At 38.5% G+C, this 22586-nt stretch overlaps 1 protein-coding gene across 2 annotated transcripts in view; it reads left to right on the top strand.

Moving 5' to 3' along the window:
- Positions 1 to 22586, top strand: part of ctnnal1 (catenin (cadherin-associated protein), alpha-like 1) — a 285354-nt gene that overhangs the window by 14838 nt on the left and 247930 nt on the right. Inside the window, exon 1 of one of the 2 annotated variants that reach the window (XM_059972320.1) lies at positions 5924 to 5971. The exons of the other annotated variant lie outside the window; for it this stretch is intronic. The gene's annotated coding sequence lies outside the window, so the exon portion shown is untranslated. Of the gene's footprint in view, positions 1 to 5923; positions 5972 to 22586 lie in introns of those variants that run through there. 2 annotated transcript variants of the gene reach the window in all.

The following is a 22586-nucleotide window of genomic DNA, read 5'->3' as shown; positions in this document are numbered from 1 at the left end:
TTCCTGGTTGTAGTCTAGTTGTTCACCATTTATCTAAGCTGTTAATTCGTAGGACTAAGACACTGCTCTGAACTTGGCCCTGTAGCCTCTACTCTTGTGGAATAATCACAGTTTGGTATCTTATGTTGAGGTGAGTTTGCTACTGTTACTGGCACAAGTTTTTAATATATTTTGCAGTGAATTAAAATTGTTCTCTCTGCCCAATGGCGATAGTATACGTTAGGATAAAGTGTTAGTTAGTGAAGTAAACAGTTCTGATGCTTCTGTCTACCAAAGTATCCACTGATTTCTAATTTTGGCCAGGTAAGATCTGTCTTCAGTCAGAAGTGCTGATGTCACTGCTATATGTGCTAAAGTGATTTCTTTGTGTTCAATCATGCCTTATAATTCCTTTCAGTGCCATTGTACATAAAAATTGAGAGGGTTGATTGTTCGTTGATTTAGATTGATGTTATCAAGTTTGATTTGCATATTAGGGAAGGAACTCATTGAAGATCTGTAGATATCCAATTTATGGTTGTGAAAAGGCATCAAGAACATAATTAATGATGGTTTGATTTGAACTGCTTCTGGCAGTTCCAGTCAGCTTTAAAGTTTACGTTGGTTCTGTCTGATTTCGGTTATCATAGTGAAGATTCATGGAAAACAACAAGTATGATATGCCATGTTTACTGACATCTAATTTTAATAGTCTTCCACATATTTTTGTCTTTGTCAGAAAATGGCTTGCGTTCTTTTATCAAATATTCAAAAGCTTATTTACAATAAACATATTTATGATTATTTCAATTTTTAACTATTTAGAAGAAATACTGACATTTAGTAGTAACATTAAGTCGTGACTGTTTTGCTCAGAGTAATATTCTGAAGATGATGTATCTGCAGTGAATTATCACCTAGCTCCTGTGAAGCAGTCATGAAAATCTTATTAGTACTACACAGAAATTTAAAGTATAAAATATAATTTTTAACATCAGATGTTACAAATACTTCCTTGTATGATTGCTTCTACAACCAGTCAGAGCTGTGAAGTTGATGGATCCTGAGTGCCTACGAATATTATGTTTGATATTACATTAAGAACAAGTGAAACTAGGTTCAAAGTAGTTTGCTTGTCAAGAATGGACAGAATTAAATACGTATGTAGGCTGCAGAATATAATTTGATATTTCGAAATATACTTTTTCTATTTCCATTCTTTGAGGTTGTATTTTTCTCGAGCAATGTGTGACTTGCATGTTCCAAGTTGCTCAATAGTTTGCTATACTTTTGGAGGTGCACAAAGGAGGGAATCTGCCTTTAATTTGATTTACTTCAATCACAAAGAAGCTATCTAGTTTAAAAAAGCAAATGGAGTGATTTGTTATATATTTTTGCACAAGGGTAAGCCATTCAAAATGCCTATAGATTAAGAAATTTCTTGTTGATCTATTATGCAATAATTGAAAAATCATACTCTACTGGATTCAAAATATAGAATTTTAATAATGAGAGAGCTTGGCCATTAGCAAAGACTTCCTGGTCTGGAACTCATCTTAAGAAACCAGACTTTGAGGTGACCTGATAAAGGTCTTTAAAGTTGTGCTTTCAATAAGCATAGAAGCAAATGTTGATAAAGAGTGAAGTGAAGTAAAAAGAACATGAAGAAACTCGTGGAATGACGCCAGGGCTTTGGAGGATTGCAGACATGGTGTTATTTAAAAAGGGGAGGGGGAGGTTTAAATAACATAATTACTGGCCAGTTATTTTAAATTTGGTAGGCAAGTCATTAGAATTATTTTAAGTGATGGTATAGACTTTTTATTTAGAATGATATACAAACATTTGTATATTAATCAAGGAATGCCAGCATGAATTTACGGGAGGGTTGTGTGGGTTGTGTTTGACTACCTTGGCTGAAAGTTTCTAAGGAAATAACTTAGATGATTAATGAGTGAGGGTTTCTGCATAGATTTTAGCAAGGCTTTTGACAAGGTCCTTTTTTTAAAGATTATGTTTTTTAAAGGCCTAGGAAATTCATAGGAAAGTGGCAAAGTGAACCCAGAATTGGCTCAGTTTCAAGAAGTAAAGGGTGATATTGAAGAGATATTCTTGTAACCAGAAAGATGTTTCTTAGAGCAGTAAGCACAGAAACGGGTGTCTCAGCCCACGATGTCTATGCTAAACTAAATCTCCTCTGCCTGTACTTGATCCATATTCCTCCATTCCATGTGTATTCGTATGTCTAAAAGCTTCTTAAGCACCACTGATGTATCTGCTTCTATCATTACCTTTTGCATCTATCACTCTTTCTATGTTCTCAAAAAAAGTTTGTCTTGCACATTCTTTAAACTTTCCCCCTCACCTTAAGTGCATGTCCTCTGGGTCCTGATGAAATGTATCAGCCCGAAACAATGACTCTTTATTTCCCTCTATAGATGTAGCCTGACCTGAATTACTCCAGCATTTTGTGTGTGTATTGCTCTAGATTTCCAGCAAGGGCTGTATCTTCTATGTCTCTGATTGTCTGTATCTGCTAGTTTTAGACTTCCCCACCCTGGGAAAAAGTCAGTGATTATCTGCTTTATCTATGCCCCCCTGTAAGGTAACTTCTCAGCCTCCAACACCGAGGGAAAACGGTCCCAGCCTATTCAGCCTCTCTTTATAACTCAAGACTTGCAGTCTTGTAAACACGCTTGCGAATCTTTTCTGCATCCTCTCCTGCTTAATGACAACCTTCCTATGACTGAGTGGCCAAAAGTCGAATGATATCCAATTGAATTTAAACATGACATTGCAACTCCTGTCATCAGTGTTGTGACTGATGGAGCAAACATGCCAGATGCTTCCTTCACCATCCTGTGACACCATTTTCAGGGAAAAGGCTGTATCGCTGTGTCTCTGTGATGCTAGTCTGGTTAGTGGATAAAGGTGGACTTTAATTTGGGTAACCCACATTTTGGTGCCATACATTAAAAAGGCATTGTGCAATAAAAAGCTGAATACTTAGAAGGTGACTAAACAGAGGAGACCATGTCGTGTCTGCCATTAACAACAGGGCAGGCTAGTAAACTGATATGAAAGGAGATGTGGGAAACTTTTCTTTAATAGTTGGGGCATGGAATAGATGAGCGTGTCAATTAATGCTGGGACTAAACACAACATTAGTTTGACTACAAACAAGAGAAAGTCTGCAGATGCTGGAAATCCAAACAATGCACACAAAATGCTGGAGGCACGAATCTTCGACTGTACTTTTTTCCATGGATGCTGCCTGGCCTGCTGAGTTCCTCCAGCATTTTGTGTGTTGTTTAGTTTGACTACAACTTGAACACTGAATAAGCTTCTGGTCTTGACATCACAGATGGCTTGCATATAAGATGATGTAGTGGAGACTTGAGGATGTTGCAAAGTCTGGAAAAATGTAGGATTGGAACTGAGGAGGCTGAAGGGACGGGTAATTAAGGTGCATGAATTTCTCAGATGTGCTGAAGAAGAATGACCAATTAAGTCAAAAATCTTGGTACATGGATTTAAGGAAAATGGTGGTGGGACATGGTTTGGATCAGGGGTTCTCTGCCTGGGGTCCATGGACCCCTTGCTTAATGGTATTGGTCCATGACATAAAGGTTGGGAACCCCTGCTTTAGGTGATGAAAATTTTTTCATCCAAAGGATGATGGGCCTGGGATTTCACTTCCCGAAAAGAGTGGTAGAGGTACAAACCTTGTATATGTTTACTTTGCATTTCATGAACCAGATGAATCAAATCCCTTTACATCAACGTTTGTTATTTTCTTATCACCTATGTTGTATTTCCTTTTTTTTCCCTGATCAATGTGTGTACCATCATGGAGATGCAGGTGGTGAAATCTCAAGCAAAGCACTAGCTGCTGAAGGAACTCAACGGGCAAGCAATGTTTGTTGAGAGAAACTGACAGTCAGTGAATTTGGTCAAGATTCTTCACCTAGATAGGATGAAGGGCTTTGACCCACAGTGTCATCTGTCCATTTTCTTCACAAGCTGCCTGGCTTGCTGAGCTCTCCAGCGGCTTGTGTGTAACGTAACTTTTCCCATATTCCACCACAACTTTATCCGCATGCTTAATCTGTTTATATTCTTTTGCATACACCATGTTTTTATCACAACTCACTTTCCCACCTAGATTTATATTTTACCCTTTTATTTACTTGCAACAGTGTGTCCTGTGGGGGACAGACATTTCTAGTTCAATCCTACTCTTTAACCATTCAAATTCAGATATTGTACGTTTGTCGCTTCCTTCTGAGTTACAGCTTTAAAATCTCTATTAGATTGGTCAGAATTATTTGTATTCCAAATTATATTAGCCAACTGCGTTTTGATCTTTTTCTGTGTTTCCTTAATGATGGGTTTCAAGATTTAATCAGCCACAGTTAACTAGTATGTTAACGGATGTATAATTTAGTTTTTTTTCCATCCCTCCCTCTAGTCTTAACTAGTAGAGTTGCCTCTTCTGATCTAGTGGAAGTGTAGCTAATATTAATGGATGGATTAGTGGTGATCTGTCATCTCCATAGCCATCTCTTCAGAACTCTAATCCACATTCAGCAGGCGTATCTAGTATTAATCCCTTTAATTTCTCCAGTAGTTTCTCTTTTGTGTTATTAATTACTTTAATTGCCTCCCTGTTCTTAGGCTCTTCCACATTTCTACTAATTTAATGCACTTCCGTAATTTAAATGAATATTTAAATATTTGATTAATACCTGATATATTCCATTATTCCACAGAGTAATCTATCTTGTCATTGTGTTCATGGGACCCATGTTTATCTCACTTTTTCACAGAGTTCTAGAAGTTTCTCACAACCTGTTTTTCATATTTCTTGCTAATTTATGCTTATTCTCCTTCTGTCTATGTTTTGGTAAAATGTTTTTGTGGATGAATTTTCAATCACTGAGGTTTAACGTTTAGAATTCCTTCCCAAGACCACTTCACTTCATCTCTTTGTACTTCTTTATGCACTTCAAATCTATCTTTTCAGTAAAACTTAATCTCATCTCCTGGGGTGCATGCATGTGTCACTGTTTAGGTTCATAACAAGTGCCTATGTACTATACCTCATGCTATAAAAAGACAATTTATTGTTGTAATGTGTCTGTGTGTCTAATGTACATTTAAGAAAAACTACATTTTTTGCACTGAATGATAATGTCTGTCTGATTTGTGAATCCCAAGCTTTGTTTGAATTAACAATAAATATGCAAAAACATTCTTTTCCAGATCTTTGAAAAACTACATCACACTTCTAATTCATGATGTTCGTCATTTTTAATCATAAAAGGTGTAATAATGTTACTGTAGAAATGTTTACTCTCAGCCATCAGTCGCGTTGATTCTGGTTTGAAATGAAACGTATTCTACCAAGACCACTAATGAACATAAAACCAGATGCACTGCAAATTAGTCACGTCCAGTTTATTGCTTAACTGCAAAGTTTTTTGATTGAACTGATGGATATCCCTTTCCCATGAATGATTATATTTAGCCTTTTTAACTGTGTATTAATGTTTAATGCAAAGACATAAATCTTGTTGAATCTAATTAGCAGTGGTAGCAAGGGAGGAAGTCCAGGGTGAGAGCTGGATGCTAAAATTGGTCAGGAAATATTATCTTTGGCTTAGTCTGGTGGAAATGGGGTGGTAATGCCCTGAAAATTAAGTTGTTAGTGGAGAACGGAGTGGAAAATTTGCAGTCAGTTTTCGGCTCCCAACCTAAATGATGCAGTTCTGCCCTGGCTGCTTGCACTAGTCTGTCACCCTGTGCTTCTCAACAAGTAAAATCGTTTGAGGGAGAGGCTGTACGCTCGTCTGATTATGTACTTTATTTGGCAACATGGCAGAAAAAGATCTAAAAATAATTATATTCTTGGCACTGTAGGAATGTTCCTGGATAATGGACCCTTTTGTTGGCTGACTCCATGTCATGATCTTTATTTCTGTTCACACAGGTACAGTATATCTGAATGGGAGAGTAAATTAAATATCTCTCTGGAATGTTTGAATGATTAACATTGCAGATTTAACTCACTTGACTGATTGCATTGGATTACAGTATTGCCTCTGCATTTAACTATTAACTGTTCTCACCTTTAACTACTAATACACGTCTCCTCAGAACAGATGAAAGGCATTGATGTGAAGTTTAGCCGTTTCCTCTCCACAGATGCCTCTTCACCTGAGTATGTCTAGCAATTTATTCCACAGGCCAGGGGTACTGTTGTGCTAAATGAGATTTTGACTCCTTTTAACAGCAACCTGCTGCTGTGAGTTAGCTGCAGAGGTGTTGTAGTTATTCTGTAAGGCTGACTGTTTGCCAGGGGCTATTCTGCATGGTAGCACCCCCACTTTTAAGATCCTCCAAGTCTCACTCAACCTGATTTGGAAGCTGATAGCCATTCCTTTGCTGTTGCTGTATTTAAACCCTGGAACGGTCTAACAGCACGGACAAATGGCAGACCTTCAAGAAGGCAGCTTGCCATCACCTTCTCAAGGGCAAATAAGGAGAGGCAATTAATGCTCTTTGCCACCAATACCAAGATACTCAATAAAGAAATCCTGTTTAAAATTCCTGTACTGTGTGAAGTATTTTGCAGTTAGCACACATTCTGTGATTTTTCCACACATTGAAATCTCTGCCTACGACCTCTCCATGGCCAAATTTGTCCTTGTCCTCAAATTTTTCCTTTTCAACCCCTAATTTTAATCTTCAACTCCTGTTTTTTCCCCAAGTGAAGCCGTAAGACATAAGAGCAGAACTTGACCATTCCACCCATCGAGTTTACTCTGAAGCTTGGAAATTCACTTTTTTCTGCTTTTTCTGTTAAAGATACTTGGGAACCCTAACAATATTTCCCATAGTTCCCATCTTACCCCATTGCCCAGCGCCTCTGTCTTTCAGTTTTATATTCTTTCTTTTATTCTAAATGAACTTGATTTCAATGTAAAATAATCAGTGCAATAGTAAATACAGTCAGTTGTCAACTAATTAGAAAATTGAATACTTTATACAATATTTTTCTCACTGCATGTCTTCCTAAAGTACTCAGTAATAAGAAAAGTGAATTATTATGAACTTTATATTAGCAGAAAATAACATTGAAGTTTTTTGTTTTCAGGTAAGTAATGCTTGGTACTTTGTCCTATTTGTTTAGAAAGTTAGTTAAAAGCACTTGATCCATTGAAAACATTACTGAACTTATATTGAATATATATTGAAGTTATATTGAACTTCATTACTTGTTCCTGTAATGATGGGCAAGAAGCAACATTTTAATGTATTTTGTAAGGTAAAATGAATGAAGGAAGTCTCTTTTGAAAGAAGCCTTCCTTAGATTAACATATTTCAAGAGTAAGGGAATTTCATTGGGACGAAGTGGATGTGTGTATAAATTCACTTTTTAATTTAGATTTATTTAGTACGTGTGTAAAATCTGCATCCAAATCAAAGTAGTTAATAAAACCACCATTTTACATGCTACTTGTGTCATAATCTCACTTCACTGTCTCAGAATACTGTAACTAGTGACTGACTTGTACAGTGTATTTTAGAATTTTTGCTGTCTGGGCATGGCTCGAGGTTGCAGGGGGGGCAGGTGCGGGGAGAAGGTTTAAAAGATGACTGGCTGCCCACCTTTCTCCACCTACGATTTGTTGATTGTGATATACTCGGTTGTACTTACAAGGTGGCGTCGAGCTGCGCTCACCATCAAGACTGTGACTCAGACTTTTTTGCTTGAAAGTTTGTTGGGATGGTTTTGTGGGCAGCACAGGGATTCAGGGGACAGGTTAGAGTTTAGGGGAATGGATGAAGGGAGTTAGAGACTGGGGGAGTAAATGAAGGGTCAGTTCAGATTGGAGTGATCCGTGACGGACATGGGGTCAATAGGTGTGGAGGTGAAGATCAGAGATCCCTGTGGACAATGGCAGGTGAACATCCAGGCTGGCAATCCTTCCAGGTCGGTGAATCCCAGGAGTGGGGGTCTGTGAGGATAGGAGGATCGAAGGCCTGTGATCCCACTCCTGGTCAGTAAGACCTGGGATTGGAGGTCTGCTAGTCCAGATTTCAAAGCCCAGAGTTTAAAGTTACTTGATCAGCAGATCCCGGGGTCGATACCGAACATCGAAGACTGAGGTTGGTGAGCTTGGAAGCCAAGGCCCGACATCATCAGCGTGTCTACAAGTCTGAGCCAGGGATGACCCCAAGTTCAGAGGCCTGTGTGAGTCTGGAGTTCGAGGCCCAGATTTCAAAGTCCTGTGATTTGCGATCCCTGAGGTTGAAGTCAAAGCCCGATGTATATGGCCCCTAGGTCAGTGGGTCTAGAAATTGAAAGCCCAATGTCTGCAAGTCTGTGCCAAGGACTGGAGCTTGGAGGTCTGTCCTGGGGTTGGAGACCTATCTGTGGGTGCAAGTGGGTGGATGGGCGGTAGAGAGAAAAGTGGCTTGTTTTGCTGTTGTCTTGTGGCTTGTGTTCTTTTGCTGTACAGTGTGGGTATGGAATGTTGACACCAGAATGTGTGCTGGCACTTGTGGGCTGCCCTCCAGCACTCCCTTTGGCTGTTGACACAAAGGACACATTTCATTGTATGTTTTAATGTACATGTGATTAAATGTATAAATGAGTTTAAGAATAATGAATCCGTAAAGTTTAGTGCAAGTGCGTTCCTTTGAGTGTTGTTTTTGAGATTAGAGTTTTGGCAGGATTATGAGATTGTTGTAATATTTTGAAACATTATTGGAAGGATTATACCATCATGTGACTAGGAATCAAAGCTAATGTTGAGTAAGTTAAGCACATGACCAAGTCTAATTCAATTTTATATTGTGTGTTTTATATTGCAAAAACACATCCCATGTCCCGATTCATTTCACTTGGACCAAACTGAAATATTCCTGTTTGAAACAAAATAACTATTTAACCTGGATGGCCTTTTCTCATTTCAGTTTTTATGTCTGCACGAGAACAGTTCTAAAATACTTCACCTAGTCATCAAGTTGTGACCTGCATGAACCTCCTGATTTAAATTCATTTTATTGACTATAAAGACTGGTAACCTTATAACGGCAGAATATAGTAGATAAAGATTATTTTTGGGTCGATATTGCAATCTGCAAGTGTGGAGAACCTGTCTTCCCAATCCATCTTCGAAACAGTTCTGAGGATGCAGAAATTTCAAATTTGTACCTACCATTTAATACAGTGGAGTGTTAAATTGGTGACTTCTTCCTCCCCAACACCCAACAAAGTGCTTGAACAGGCAAGATTGGTCTTGGCCCAAAAAAATCAACTGTTTATTCCCCTCTATAGATGCTGCCTAGCTTGCTGCGTTCATTCATCATTTTGTGTGTGTTGCCCAAGATTGCAGCCAGATTTCTTAATTTAGATCTTTTCCCTTTGCAGTGTCATCTCAATGCATCCACGGATAGCATTACAGCATTTTGAATCTCAAAGCTGGTGGGTAGAATTGATGCATATCCCTTAAAGAGATCAGGTTTGTCACACTTTCCAGGACACAAAGTGAATTGTTATCACCAGGAATGAACTAATTTGCTTTAAATGTTTGTTATAGTAACTTGTACTGTTTGGTTTCCCTCTTGTTGATTTTTTGTCCTTTTGTATACAAGAGGAAGAAAAATATTTTGGAGGAACTTAGCAGTTTTGGCAGCCTTTGTAGAGGGAAATGAACAGTTGGCATTGCTGGTCCACCCAAAGCATCAACATTTCTCTTCATCGATTCTGCCTGACCCATTTGTTCATTTTGTTTTTTTTTATTCTGGATCCCAGTATCTTCAGTCTTGTGCTCATTTCAGATGAAAACATTGTTTTGTACTCTGCTTATATTATGTTGCTGGGTCATTTCATAGAGCCTTCCTGCTACTATAGTTACAGCTGCATAATCTGAAATTTGCTTGCTCAGCAGAGAGTGGCCAAACCTCTGAACTTCCTCATTTCTATTGGTTATGCCACACTTTGTATTTATCTGCTGTGCAGATGGGATCATTCATATCATGAACAGCAGAAATATAGTCATTTCATCCAGCACAGATGATGTATTCTGAAATGAGCAGCACTTGGGAATAATGCACTGTTAAACTAGAATTTTTGAATCTGATTTCATTTAAATGTGCTGCTTGCTGAGTTGTAAACAAGAAAAGGTGAAGGGTAATTAAATATACCAGAAGCAAAGTGGTCTCTTTCTAGTCCAATGTGGTCTTTTGCTTATGTCATTTGTTTATTTGAATTACCACAAAGTGCTAAATTTGCTGAGTCATTTGTTAGGAAAAGCTTATACACCACTTAATTAAAAGAAACCATTGAAATGGATTCTTAATTTTAATCTTACTTGCACCGAAGCAAACAGGTTTGAATTATAGATATTTTAGAGAATTTCATTTTAGTGTTCCTGCTCTTAAGGGGGAAAGGCATCATTTTCAAAAAGTTTTGATCAAGTTTGCTAAAATATTGCAGCATGATATAGATCCTTCTTATTTTTTTCTCATTTTAGTATTCTTTAGCTTTTGTCATGTTGTTCAATTGAATAGTTTCTCCTTTTCATCCAAAACCCGGTCCAATCGTAAACTCAAAAGTATGCACAAAAAAAAAAGTGCATTGTCTCTTATAGCACCAAAGTCATAGTGTGTTTGTAAATTTAGTTCCAAGTTATGGAGAGCTGTGTTTTATAGTTTATCCTCCTACAATAGTTGAGGTTGCTTAATATGCTTGTAAAATAGTTTCAGCAAAAGGATTTCCCCACCAAAGACAGCAGTAAAATAACTCTGAGGGTGGTGAACATTTGGAGTTCCATAACTTAGCTGTGGCTGTTGAATCACTCTTTTGAATAAACGTTAACATATCAAATGAATTCAGCAGTTTTCAAACTATTTTAATTTTTAATTCTTTTTTGGCAAAGGCAAAAAGATCTTTTATTATATAATGCACTGTGTTATTAGTGACTTTGAGCGATTATGCTAATTCCTAACGAGTGTTGGGAATGATATTTATTTTCAAAAGTTTTGTAAGTGCTTTTATATGTGTAACCCATACCAAATCTTGGTGTTAGAATCACTTTGCATGTAATATTTTATACATTTTGTAACTTTTCATCTTCTCAAATGTTGAGATCTGGTTTTCATCAAAGCCTTTTATACTAAAGTCAATATAAATAAACAATTTGCAGTGTCCATCCATAAAAAAGATTTGAAGTAGTAATACAGCATGCAATTGTAGTAAGAAAATACATTTCTTGGGCAAAAGAGAATTGATTGAAAACTTGCTGATTAAATTGTTAAGTAATTAGCTAGCCGATGGAAAAATTGAACTACAGGGAAATGGAAGTTTGAGGCAGAGGAGGATCATAATTTGTCTGAATTTTTCAGTAAATGTGAAGTATCTGTTCTCATTCTGGTTACAAGTAAATCAAACATCACATTCAGTAATTGAGCCTGTATACAGTATACACAAAATTTCTGTTACAGTTCATTGGTTCCTCTTACTGTTTGCCATGCCGGCACTTTGCTGACAAACGGGTTTTGGAACTTGGTACACCCATTGACAATCTTGTATATCTTCTCAGCCTTCTGTTTTTCAGAAAAAAAGCAATGCTGGATCAATTAGGCATTTGTTTGCTGCTAATGTTTCCATATGAGTCTGATTTAATTGATGTTGGCTGAGGGATAATGTTGCAGTGTGGTGGGGACTTTGTGCCAATTTACAATCCAGAACTTTAGAGTCTGTCTCTGGTCCACATTGCCTTGTCTTTTGGATGACTTACTTATGCTCACCATTGGCAGTCACAATGCCACAAATATGAAAGGGTACATTCAGTCGAACAAAGAGAGATATTGTGGGAGAAAATAAGCAAAGGAGAGCAGTGGAAAACACAAGGCCATTTAGCACAAATTAAGTTGGTGGCATTTGCGGATGGAAAATAGGATCTAGATTTCCAATTCAGAAAGTTCAATTTGAGGGAAAAATACTTGCCTCATTTTGGTTTACTGCTTAATACCAACTAAAGTGACATTTAGAACTGACCATGAATATAAATGCGAAATGTTTATACTTTCTATAAATAAAAAGTAAATAATCTTATTGTTGCTTTTTATGTTGTAAAATTGTCTAAGACCAAAGCAAATTTCTTGGATAATAAATAACATTATGGGAGATCCACTAGGAGTGCTTAATTATGATATTAGCAAAAAGAATTATTTAAATAATGCAGTTTAAAAGAAATCTGAAACCACGGTCAATATTCTGCTCTTACTAATAAACTTGCTGATAGAAAATGTGCATTTCAAATATTCATATTGAAAATGTTGTCAAATAGATTTATTTCAATGGTCTTTAGTTATAGATTTTGATTAGTTTTATCTTTAAAAATACACTTGTTCAGTGCAAGATGGAGTGCCAGGAGAAAATCAATTATGCCTTTGTCGAAAAAACAATACAAGAATTGTATGTTTTATTTTGTTAATCCACTTCCTTCTGAGTAATCCATTTCCAAACACCAGGCAGGAGAAAGGATTCAGCATTTCTATCATGCCATGCACTGTGCTTTACAGCTAATAGAGGACTTTTGAATCCCATGTCACAGCCTGGCAAGTGCAATGGCAAAGTTGCATCTCATTCTCAAAGATAATAAAATAAAAATCAGAAGATTTCTCATAGTTTTAGGTTGAAATTGTAAATTGTATTCAACATTGGCTTAGCAGGAGAAGCCAGAGAATGGTAGTAGATGGTTGTCTCTCTGAGTGGAAACCAGTGACCAGTGGTGTGTGCTATGATTGGTGTTATGTCCATTGTTGTTTGTCATCTATATTAATGACTTGGATGATAATGTGGTAAACTGGATCAGCATATATGCAGATGATACCAATTGGGGTGTAATCAAAAGGAATCGTATCAGAGTTTGCAGTGGGGTATGAACCAGTAGAAAAATGGTTTGAAAATGGTAGATAGAATTTAATGCAGACAAGTGTGAAGTCTTGCAGTTTGGGAGGACAAATCAGGACAGGACATACACAGTGAGTGGTAGAGCACTGGTAGAATAGAGGATTCTGGGAATACAGATCCATCATTTCTTGAAAGTGGTGTAAGTCAAAGTAATGAGTACAGAAGTTGATATGTACAAAGTGACTGGTTTTAGGGTGCCAGTAACCCGTCTTTGCCCCTTCTGTCTGTAGTAACAGTTTCACTGGGCTTAGCCCCTAAGCCAGGAGCTGAACTTGATTGTCAGAGGGTATTTGAGATGCATGCCGTCGGGAGCATTTAATAGGTCGTGGGAGCTTATCCCCACAATCTTCCCAGACCATAACAACCTTCAGGAAGCCTTTGTCAGATATACATATAAAATAAAAACCTGGCAAGGTATCATGCTCCCCAGCTTATGATGGGATTATGTATTAATAGCCAAATGGAGAAAGATCTCAGAGTGTACCAAACTATGTAGACATCAGGCACCACCTGCAATTTGAAGGCTCCATAGGAGCTCAAAACTATAGTGTAACCAAATCATCCTTTTCCAATGCCTGTTTCAGATTTCCGTGCCCTGGGCTGATCTGGATGTTCCCTCATTTCCCTGTGTTCCTCGTGTTCCTCCTGGCCTACCCTCTGCAATCCTCTGTTAGCCTAATAGGGCGAGGGGTATGTTAGTGCCATTTGGTTACAGATTACAGTTGAATGCAATTCTACTGTTGTTGAAGAGTCAGGTCTGGCCTGTATCTATCCTGTTTAGTATGGAACAGTGCCATTATCTTCAATGCAGTGGCAGGATATTGTGTCCTTGATAATGCATAGAGGACACTTCTGCCGATGGTATCATGGATAGTTGCATCTGTGTTAAGTAATTTGAAAATGAGGTTTTTGGTTTAACCTTTCACTTTCTGCTCCAGACCCAATCAAGAATCAGCATCCTTCAGGATTCACTCAGCTTGGTTGGTGTTGTTCAACTTGGAAAAATTCTGTTTAATCAACTGAGAAAGCATTGCAGATGTTTATCATAGAACATAGAAATCTACAGCACATTACAGGCCCTTCAGCCCACAATGTTGTGCCGACCATGTAACCTACTCTAGAAACTCCCTAGAATTTCCCTGCTGCACAGCCCACTATTTTTCTGAGCTCCATGTACCTATCTACCAGTTTCTTAAAAGACCCTATTGTATCCACCCCTACCACTGTCACTGGCAGTGCATTCCACACACCCTCCACTCTGTGTGCAAAACTTGCCTCTGACATCCCCTTTGTGCCTATTTCCAAGCACCTTGAAACTATGCCCCCTCATGCTAGCAATTTCAGCCCTGGGAAAAAAGCCTCTTGCTATCCACATGATCAATGCCCCTCATCATCTTGTACACCTCTATCAGGTCACTGCTCATCCTCTGTCATTCTAAGGAGAAAAGACCAAGTTCACTCAAACTGTTCTCTTAAGGCATGCTCTCCAATCCAGGCAACATCCTTGTAAATCTTCTCTGCACTCTCTCTATACTATCCACATCCTTCCTGTAGTGACGTGACCAGAATTCCAAGCGGGGTCTTACTAACGTTTTACATAGCTGTAACATTACGTCACGGCTCTTGAACTCAATCCCATGGTTGATGAATGCCAATATGCCATACGCCTTCTTAACAACACTGCCAACCTGTGCAGTAGCTTTGAGTGCCCTATGGACATGGAAAGCAAGATCTCGTTGATCCTCCATACTGCCAAGAGACTTACCATTAAAATTATATTCTGTCTTCAAATTTGAACTCCATCTACCACTTCTCAGCCCAGTTCTGCATTCTATCAATGTTCCACTGTAACCTCTGACAATCTTCCAAACTATCCACACAACCTCCAACATTTGTGTCATCAGCAAACTTACTAACCCACCCTTCTACTTCCTCATCCAGGTCATTTATAAAATCACAAAGAGGAGGGTTCCCAGAGCAGATCACTGCAGAAACAGCACTGATCACTGACCTCTGTGCAGAACATGAACCATCTACACCAACCCTTGTCTTCTATGGGTAAGCTAATTCTGGATCCCCAAAGCAAGGTCTCCTTGGATCCCATGCCTCATTACTTTCTGAATGAGCCTCGCATGGGGTACCTTATCAAATGCTTTTCTGAAATCCATATACCCTACATCCACTGCTCTATCTTCATCAATGTGTTTTCATACATTTTTATCAGCAGCAAATTTACTTGCCTACCTTTTAGCTGATGCCATAGGGGCCAGAGTCAATATTAAAAGCTTTCTGAACGCTATAACGCTGGTGGAATAGGATTGTGGTGGAAGAATCTGGGACACTGGATGCAAGCAAAGGTTACTTTTATAGTTTGCGCGACAGCTTTTGAATTGAGCTCAAGCACTAAAAGATGGACTGTTGATCTCACAATCTACATCTCTTGCATTCTGCGTCAGCCTGAAGAACGCACTACTTTCTTAGAAGTTTGCATTGATTCAGAATGTCACCAAAAACTTTGACAAATTTCTATAGTTGCATAGTGGAGAGTGTTCTGACTGGTTGCATCGTGCCCTGGTATGGAAATTTCAGTGCCCAGGAATGGAAAAGGCTACAGAAAGTAATGGATATAGCCCAGTCCATCACAGGCAATGCTCTCCTCACTGTTGAATACATTTACACAGAGCACGACCACAAGAAAGCAGCGTCCATCTCAGACCCCTAGCATCCAGACCAGGCTACTTCTCTCTGCTACCATCTGGCAGGAGAAACACCACTGGGTTCAGGAACAGTTATCATTTTACAACCAACAGGCTTCTGAACCGGTGTGGACAAGTTAAATCACCACTACTCTGAACTGATTCTATGACTCTTTCCTACTCATGTTCTCAGTGTTATTTGCACAGTTTGTCTTCTTTTGCACATTGGTTATTTTTCAGTTTTAGTCTGCTTAGATTCAGAGTCATTTATCACATGTACTTCAAAACGTGTGTCCTTCGTGTTAGCAATCAACACAACCTCAGAAAGTGCTGGGGGCAGACTGCAAGCACTGTACTCATCAGTTAATAACTCATCAGAGGTGATCGATAAGTTTGTGGCTAAGGTAGAAGGAGATGAGTTATTCAAATTTTTTGCATGATCACTCAAACAGTGGATCTGCATGTGCATGTAATGAGAGCTGTATAACTCATCTCCTACCGTAGGCCACGAACTTATCAATCACCCCTCGTATATGTGTGTGTGTGTGTATGTATGTATGTATGTATATATATATATATATATATATATTTATTTTTTTACCGAGGTGAGTACTGAGTGATTTGTTTTATAGAAGTGATTAGTGGAGAATTGGTTTGGTCTGTGAGCTGGCTAAGACTTGCTGGGTTGAAATTGGTCCTGCTATGTCATATGGAAATACAACTGAATGGCTTGCAAGTATATTTCAGACAAAGTTAAGTGTCACATGTAGGGAGTATATAGGCCAGATGGCAGATTTCCTTCCATAAAATATGGTTTATTTTTATATAATAATCCAATAATTTCATGGTTGCCATTACTGAGACTTTGCTTATAAATTTAATTCCAGATTATTTAATTAACTGTTTTTCAATTCCCTGGCTGCCTTACTTAATAGGATTTGAAGTAATGTCTCCAGATAATTTGCCCGGGCCTCTGGATTATAAGATTAATTACCGTAACGTTGTTCCCACATGCCTCATTGATCAGAACTGTAGTCTGATCAATGTTTTAGTTTTAGGAAGTCCCAATCTGGACATTTCTACTCTTAAATATACATGTTGAATTGAAAATAATGATTAAAAAAAGGTCACTGAAAATCTAAAATTGCGAATTTACAAGCTTATTTTGACGTCCCCTGTCTTGACAGAGTCTCTGACACGAAACATTGACTCTGGTTTCTCTCTCCACAGATGATGTGCTGAATGTTTTCTGCATTTTGTTTTACACCTCTTGAATTCCTGTTTCTGACATTGAAATACTGGGTTTCTCTCTAATGTAAAATTAGGAAATGTGGAAACACAACACACATGCTCATCTCTTAAAAAAATTATTAAAAGAAGGCCACTGTGGAAGCATTAGAACTGAGCCAGAAAAAGCAGGCAATTGGAGATGTAAGGGGTCTCGGTTTGAAGTAGAACATACTGAACAACTGGGAGCATCTTGGATTTCTTTTGTCCAAAATTAGTACCCGTATTTTTTTGTTGTTTTTTTTTGGAGCTCTGTGGCACTAATGTTTTGAAATGTAAGTTTCACATCGCTTTAGAGTGGAATTGCTTATAACCCCATGCATTCTTAATGTTCAGTACATACGAAATGTATAATGGGTGTCTTGCAATGGTGTTAATTATTGCAGTTTTTCAGGCTTATTCCATGAGCATAACCTCCTTAAACAAAGAAGCTTGTTAAATTTCAATATTATCTTATAATCTTTACAGCTTTGAAAATAACTATAATCAATTTTTGATAATTGTTTTCCACTGAATAAAGTGATTATCAATTGTGAAAATAATTTTTAATGAATTGTGGGTCCCCAATCTGTATTGACTAACTTGTAAAACAAATTAGAATAATTTTCTGGTTAAGGTCATCGTGCACCTGAGAACTTATTTGTATTACAGTGTGTCTGAAAGAATAAATCTGTGTTATGAATTAGTAAATAACTTATTATCATGATGTGTGGCTTATGTTGTATTTTCTGTTAGTTGTATTGTATGAGATCCTAAAGTTAATTGATTGCTTCATTACTTCACATTGCTAATTCTGACTTGGTAATACAGATCAGCTGCAGTTACATTAGTATTTGGAGGTTTAATGCAATCAAGCTATCAATTATTCCAATAAGGCTAAGAAAAAAGTCCATATTTGTCTTAGAGTAATACAGATTGGAAACAGGCCTTTTGGCCTATCTGTTCATACTGACCACTGCATCCTCCCTGCTAGTTGCAGATGCCTGTGTTTGCCCCATAACCTTCCTTTTGCCATTCCTCAGTCCATCTCAATCTGATCAAGATCACCTTGCAATTCATTGTAACCTGCCTCACTATCAACAAGACCTCAAAATTCAGTATCATCAGCAAACTTGCTAATCAGGTAATATATTTTCATATCCAAATCATTTACCTGAAAAATGAGTAACAGAGGCCCCAGCACTGACCCCTGGGGCACTCCATTAGTCACAGGCCTCCAGTTGGCATAACAGCCTTCAACTATCACACTCTGCTTCCTATCATCAGACCAATTCTGAATCCATCTTGCTAGCTCCAGCTGAATCTCATGTGGCCTCATCTTCCAGATCATCTTGCCAAGTGGGACCTTGTCAAAGGCCTTACTGATGATAACATGCATTCCTTTACCTTTATTTATCCCCTTAGTTACCTCTTTTGAAAAACTCAAAACGTTTGTCAGAAATAGCTTCCCAAGCACAAAACCATGCTGACTATTCCTGACCTTGATCATAGGTCTTGTCTCTGATAATTCCCTTCAGTAACTTCTCTACAACGGAAGTCAGGGTAACTGGCTTGTCCTGGCTACCCTTCATTAACAGTGGATCCGCATAAGCCACCCTCCAATCTTCTGGAACTCCGCCAGTGGCTAATGACAAAGCAAGTATCTCTGCAAGGGCCTGAGTGATTTCTCCTCTGGACACCCTTGAGGTTCAGGATGTATTTGGTCAGGCCCTGAGGATAGGCCCATCTTAATGTGCTTCAAGGTTGCAAATACCTCCTTCCCCATAATATGCATGAGATTTGAGACCTTGCTACTTATTACCCTAATTTCTTTGGCATCCATGATAAGTGGCCTGATTTCCAACTTAAGCCTGGCTTAAACCTTTTTGTAATTTTTGAAGGCTTCAATAATACACTGCTGTTTAACTGTGATGTATGTTCTCTTCTCCCTACCAGAGCCTCAATTTCTCCCATCAGCTTGGTTTGTCTACCCTTCATCCTAACAAGAACATGCTGCCCTGGGTTCCTATCAAAGCCTTTACAACTAGGAGCTCTGGATGAACCAAATGGGCCAGATCAGTGGTACTCAGTTCTAGCGATCGAGTAAAATAAAAGAGGTCCAAGTATGATCTCTGGAAAGCCATCTCATGTGTGAAGTGGCTATTCCGGACCAGACTTAAATCAGTGAAGGATGCTTGAGAGCTGTGACAGGGCTTGAATGCTATCACCTTTTATGGAGTGAAACTAAGCAACATAGGTGACAAGAATGCTTCACTCCCAGATGAGCTCAATGCCCTTCAGGCTTGCGCTGACTGTCAAAATATGGAGGAACAACATCTCCTCCACAATCTCCGTCAGCACAGGTGCACCACAAGGCCGAGTGCTCAGCCCCCTCCTCTGTTCACTTTATGTTTATGACTGTGAGGCTAAGCACAACTCTAATGCCATATTTGAGCTTGCTGATGATACCACTGACATTGGCCGAATCAAAGGTGGTGATGAATCAGCATATATAAAGCATATATATAGTCCTCATTGGGGGATTAGAGGTGGAGAGGGTCAGCACCTTTAAATTCCTTGCTGTTATCATTTCAAAGGATCTGTCCTGGGCCCAGCACATAAGCGCAATTGTGAAGAAAACATGGCAGTGCCTCTGCTTTCTTAGAAGTTTGTGAAGACTCAGCATGTCATCTAAAATTTGGCAAATTTCTATAGATGGGTGGTGGAGAGTAAATTGACTGTTTGCATCACAACCTGGCATGGACACACCAATGTCTTTGAATGGAAAATAGTGGATACGGCCCAGCCCTGCACAGGTAAAGGCCTCCCCACCATTGCGACAGCTACATGGAGTGCTATCGCAGGGAAGCAGCATCCATCATCAAGGGCCATCCAGCCCACGCCCTCTTCACTCTGCTGCCGTCAGGAAGAAGATACAGGAACCTCAGGACCCATACCACCAGGTTCAAAAATAGTTATTATCCCTCAACCATTAAGTTTGAACCAGAGGGGGGATAACTTCACTCACCCCATCAATGATCTGTTCCCACAACTTATGGACACACTTTCAAAGACTCTTCATCTCACGTTCTCAATAGTTTGCTTATTTTCTTTGTCTGTTCATTTGCTTACTTGTTTGCTTGGGTATTTTTTATTATTGCTTATTTATGTATGTTAGGTATTTTTTTTCCTTTTTCTATTTGCAGTTTGTGGTCTTTTGTGCATTGGTTGTTCGTGTGTACTGTTGGATTGGATCCTTCATTGATTAACTGTGAATGCTCACAAGAAAATGAATCTCAGGGATGCATACGGTGATGTTTATGCTCTTTGATAGTACATTTACTTTGAAATTTACGGCTTATTTTTTTTCAAACCTCGAAGCCATACTTAAGTATTTTGTATCCTCTTGACAAGGAAAGCCATTCAAAGGGATTTCTACAAGGTGATTTTTTTTCTTTGAGACTATTGCAAAGTTGTCTGTTCTATTTCACTAAAATGGTGGATGTAGAATTGGATTGCTTTGTGAGCTGCCTTTGTCTTGATGGGATAAAATAACTACCCTCAATGTAATCTTGAAGAACAAATGAATGGGTGGTAGGCTAATTGCCCCCATTTTGTTGGTATCACTGTGAAGTTGATGGGAATGTAGGGAGAATAGGTAACAGGGAAAGTTAGTAAAGGAAAGGCATTGCTCTTGTGACGCTTCAGGTCAAAGTGACTTTGTTTTGCTTCCTAAAGAAATATAAAAACTTCAGTGTCTCTGTAACTCAGTTGAAAAGTAACAAATTATTTGTTATATCTGGGCTTTGGTATTCTCATGTAAAATTGCCCATAGAGCTTTCTGTCTCATAACTATTTTCAGCCCTTTATACTAGAATGCCTGTACTAGGGAGTGTTGAAAGGTTCTGGTAATAGAGGTGAACAATACTCACTGGGTTTCATTTGCAGGTGGAAATAATTTTCAATGACTGCAACGTACAGTTTAAATATTTGAATACGAGATGCTGTGTATTTCCAGAAGTGTGATTAAAGGCAAATCATTTTCATTCTGATCTGTGGAACATCAGATTCAATGAGCTCCCGTGTTTACATGGTATATTTAGCAAACATTGGAAAAGTAAGGACCTGTCTTTTAACTACTTCAAATGAAAATTAATTTCCACTTGATATGAAGCAATTAGACTTGTGATACTGAAGGGACAGTTACAGTATAGAATCCAACTAGTTCTTCGAAGATAGCCAATCAATCCAGTAAAGACAATTACATAAAGTAAGTTTATCTAATTATAAAAAATAATGAAGGTGTCACAGTGTAGCTGTTTGAGTGGCTATTACAGCTCAGGGCGTTAGAGATCAGAGTTCGATTCTGGCATCCTACGTAAAAAAGTTTGTTTTGTACATTATACTCGTGTGCATATGTGTTTCTTCTAGTTGCTCTGATTTTCTCCCACAATCCAAAGATGTGCTAGGTAGTAGGTTAACTGTTCATTATAAAATTTCTCTGTGATTAGATTAGGTGCCGGAAGGGCCTGGGCCTCTAAATAAATAGATTAATCCAGGACCCAAAAGCTCTGCTTGCAAATAAATATAGTTATTTCTGGAAAGGAGTATGATTGTGAAAATTTCTTGGTCAAATTGTACACTACTTAAGAAAAAGACACTGATCATGAATTACACTTGTGCTACAGATGCAGTTTCTTTATTACGTTTACATCGGTGCCTGGGCAGCTTCTGGCTTGATGCTGGAATTGCTATTTAAGCTTGCTCATCTCCTTTGATTTGAGTCCTTGGTCCTCCTTGTTCAGCCATCTTCCTCTACAGACAACTCTACATGTATATTTGCATAGCACATGCACTGGGGTTCCGACACTGCAGAACTCAGCTGTCGCTGGTCCACTACCAAAAAGGCTGCTCTTGTGTCATGTTGTAGACCACTTTGCATGCCTTCCTAATGCCAAAGAAGTTTTGGGCAAGCCTGAAAAGCTGGCATTTGTCGTCTGCCACTTGTAATTATAGTCAGAAATATTTTCAGTTTCAGTGGAAATTTTTACTATATTGATTGGCAGGCTTATTGTGCCTTATTTTCATCTGGTTGGATGATGTATGAATTTAAAAAAATCCTGCTTAAAATATATACTCAAACCTTGGTTTACTCACCCAGATTTATAACTTACAAAAGCAAAGTACAGAATGCATTGTAGGGATCTCTATCATACAACACTGAAAAAAGAATTCTTGTGCTGACAGACCTTTGAACTTTCTCCGGAAGATTAACGTTCATAGTTCTGATCCACAGTAACCAGACACTGGCATTTTCCACATCGTCAGCCCTGTTCCCTCAGTCTGTAGACACCTTTGTTGTATTCCTATTTCCCGAACTCTACCAGATCCTAGGAATCACTGTTAAGAAGGAGAAATAGTTCAGAGTTTTCTCGAAGCTTCATGATGAATTCATAGCTGATAGGTAACATAACACCATTAACCAGCTTATTTCTGCACCCTCTAGTAGCCTCCCTTAATAAAATTATTAATTTATTTAATGACGTTTCAGTTGATTTTTCTCCAGTTTTTGTTTATAAGGAAACAAAAGTTCCACATTGTAGTGGACACCCCCCCCCTCCCCCCCCCCCCCCCCCAGCTTGTTTTAGCTACTA

Source organism: Hypanus sabinus, chromosome 6, assembly GCF_030144855.1.
Source record: "Hypanus sabinus isolate sHypSab1 chromosome 6, sHypSab1.hap1, whole genome shotgun sequence".
Taxonomy (NCBI): Eukaryota; Metazoa; Chordata; class Chondrichthyes; order Myliobatiformes; family Dasyatidae; genus Hypanus; species Hypanus sabinus.
The sequence above is the reverse complement of the archived record's forward strand: the minus strand, read 5'-3'. Positions and strand labels throughout refer to the sequence as shown.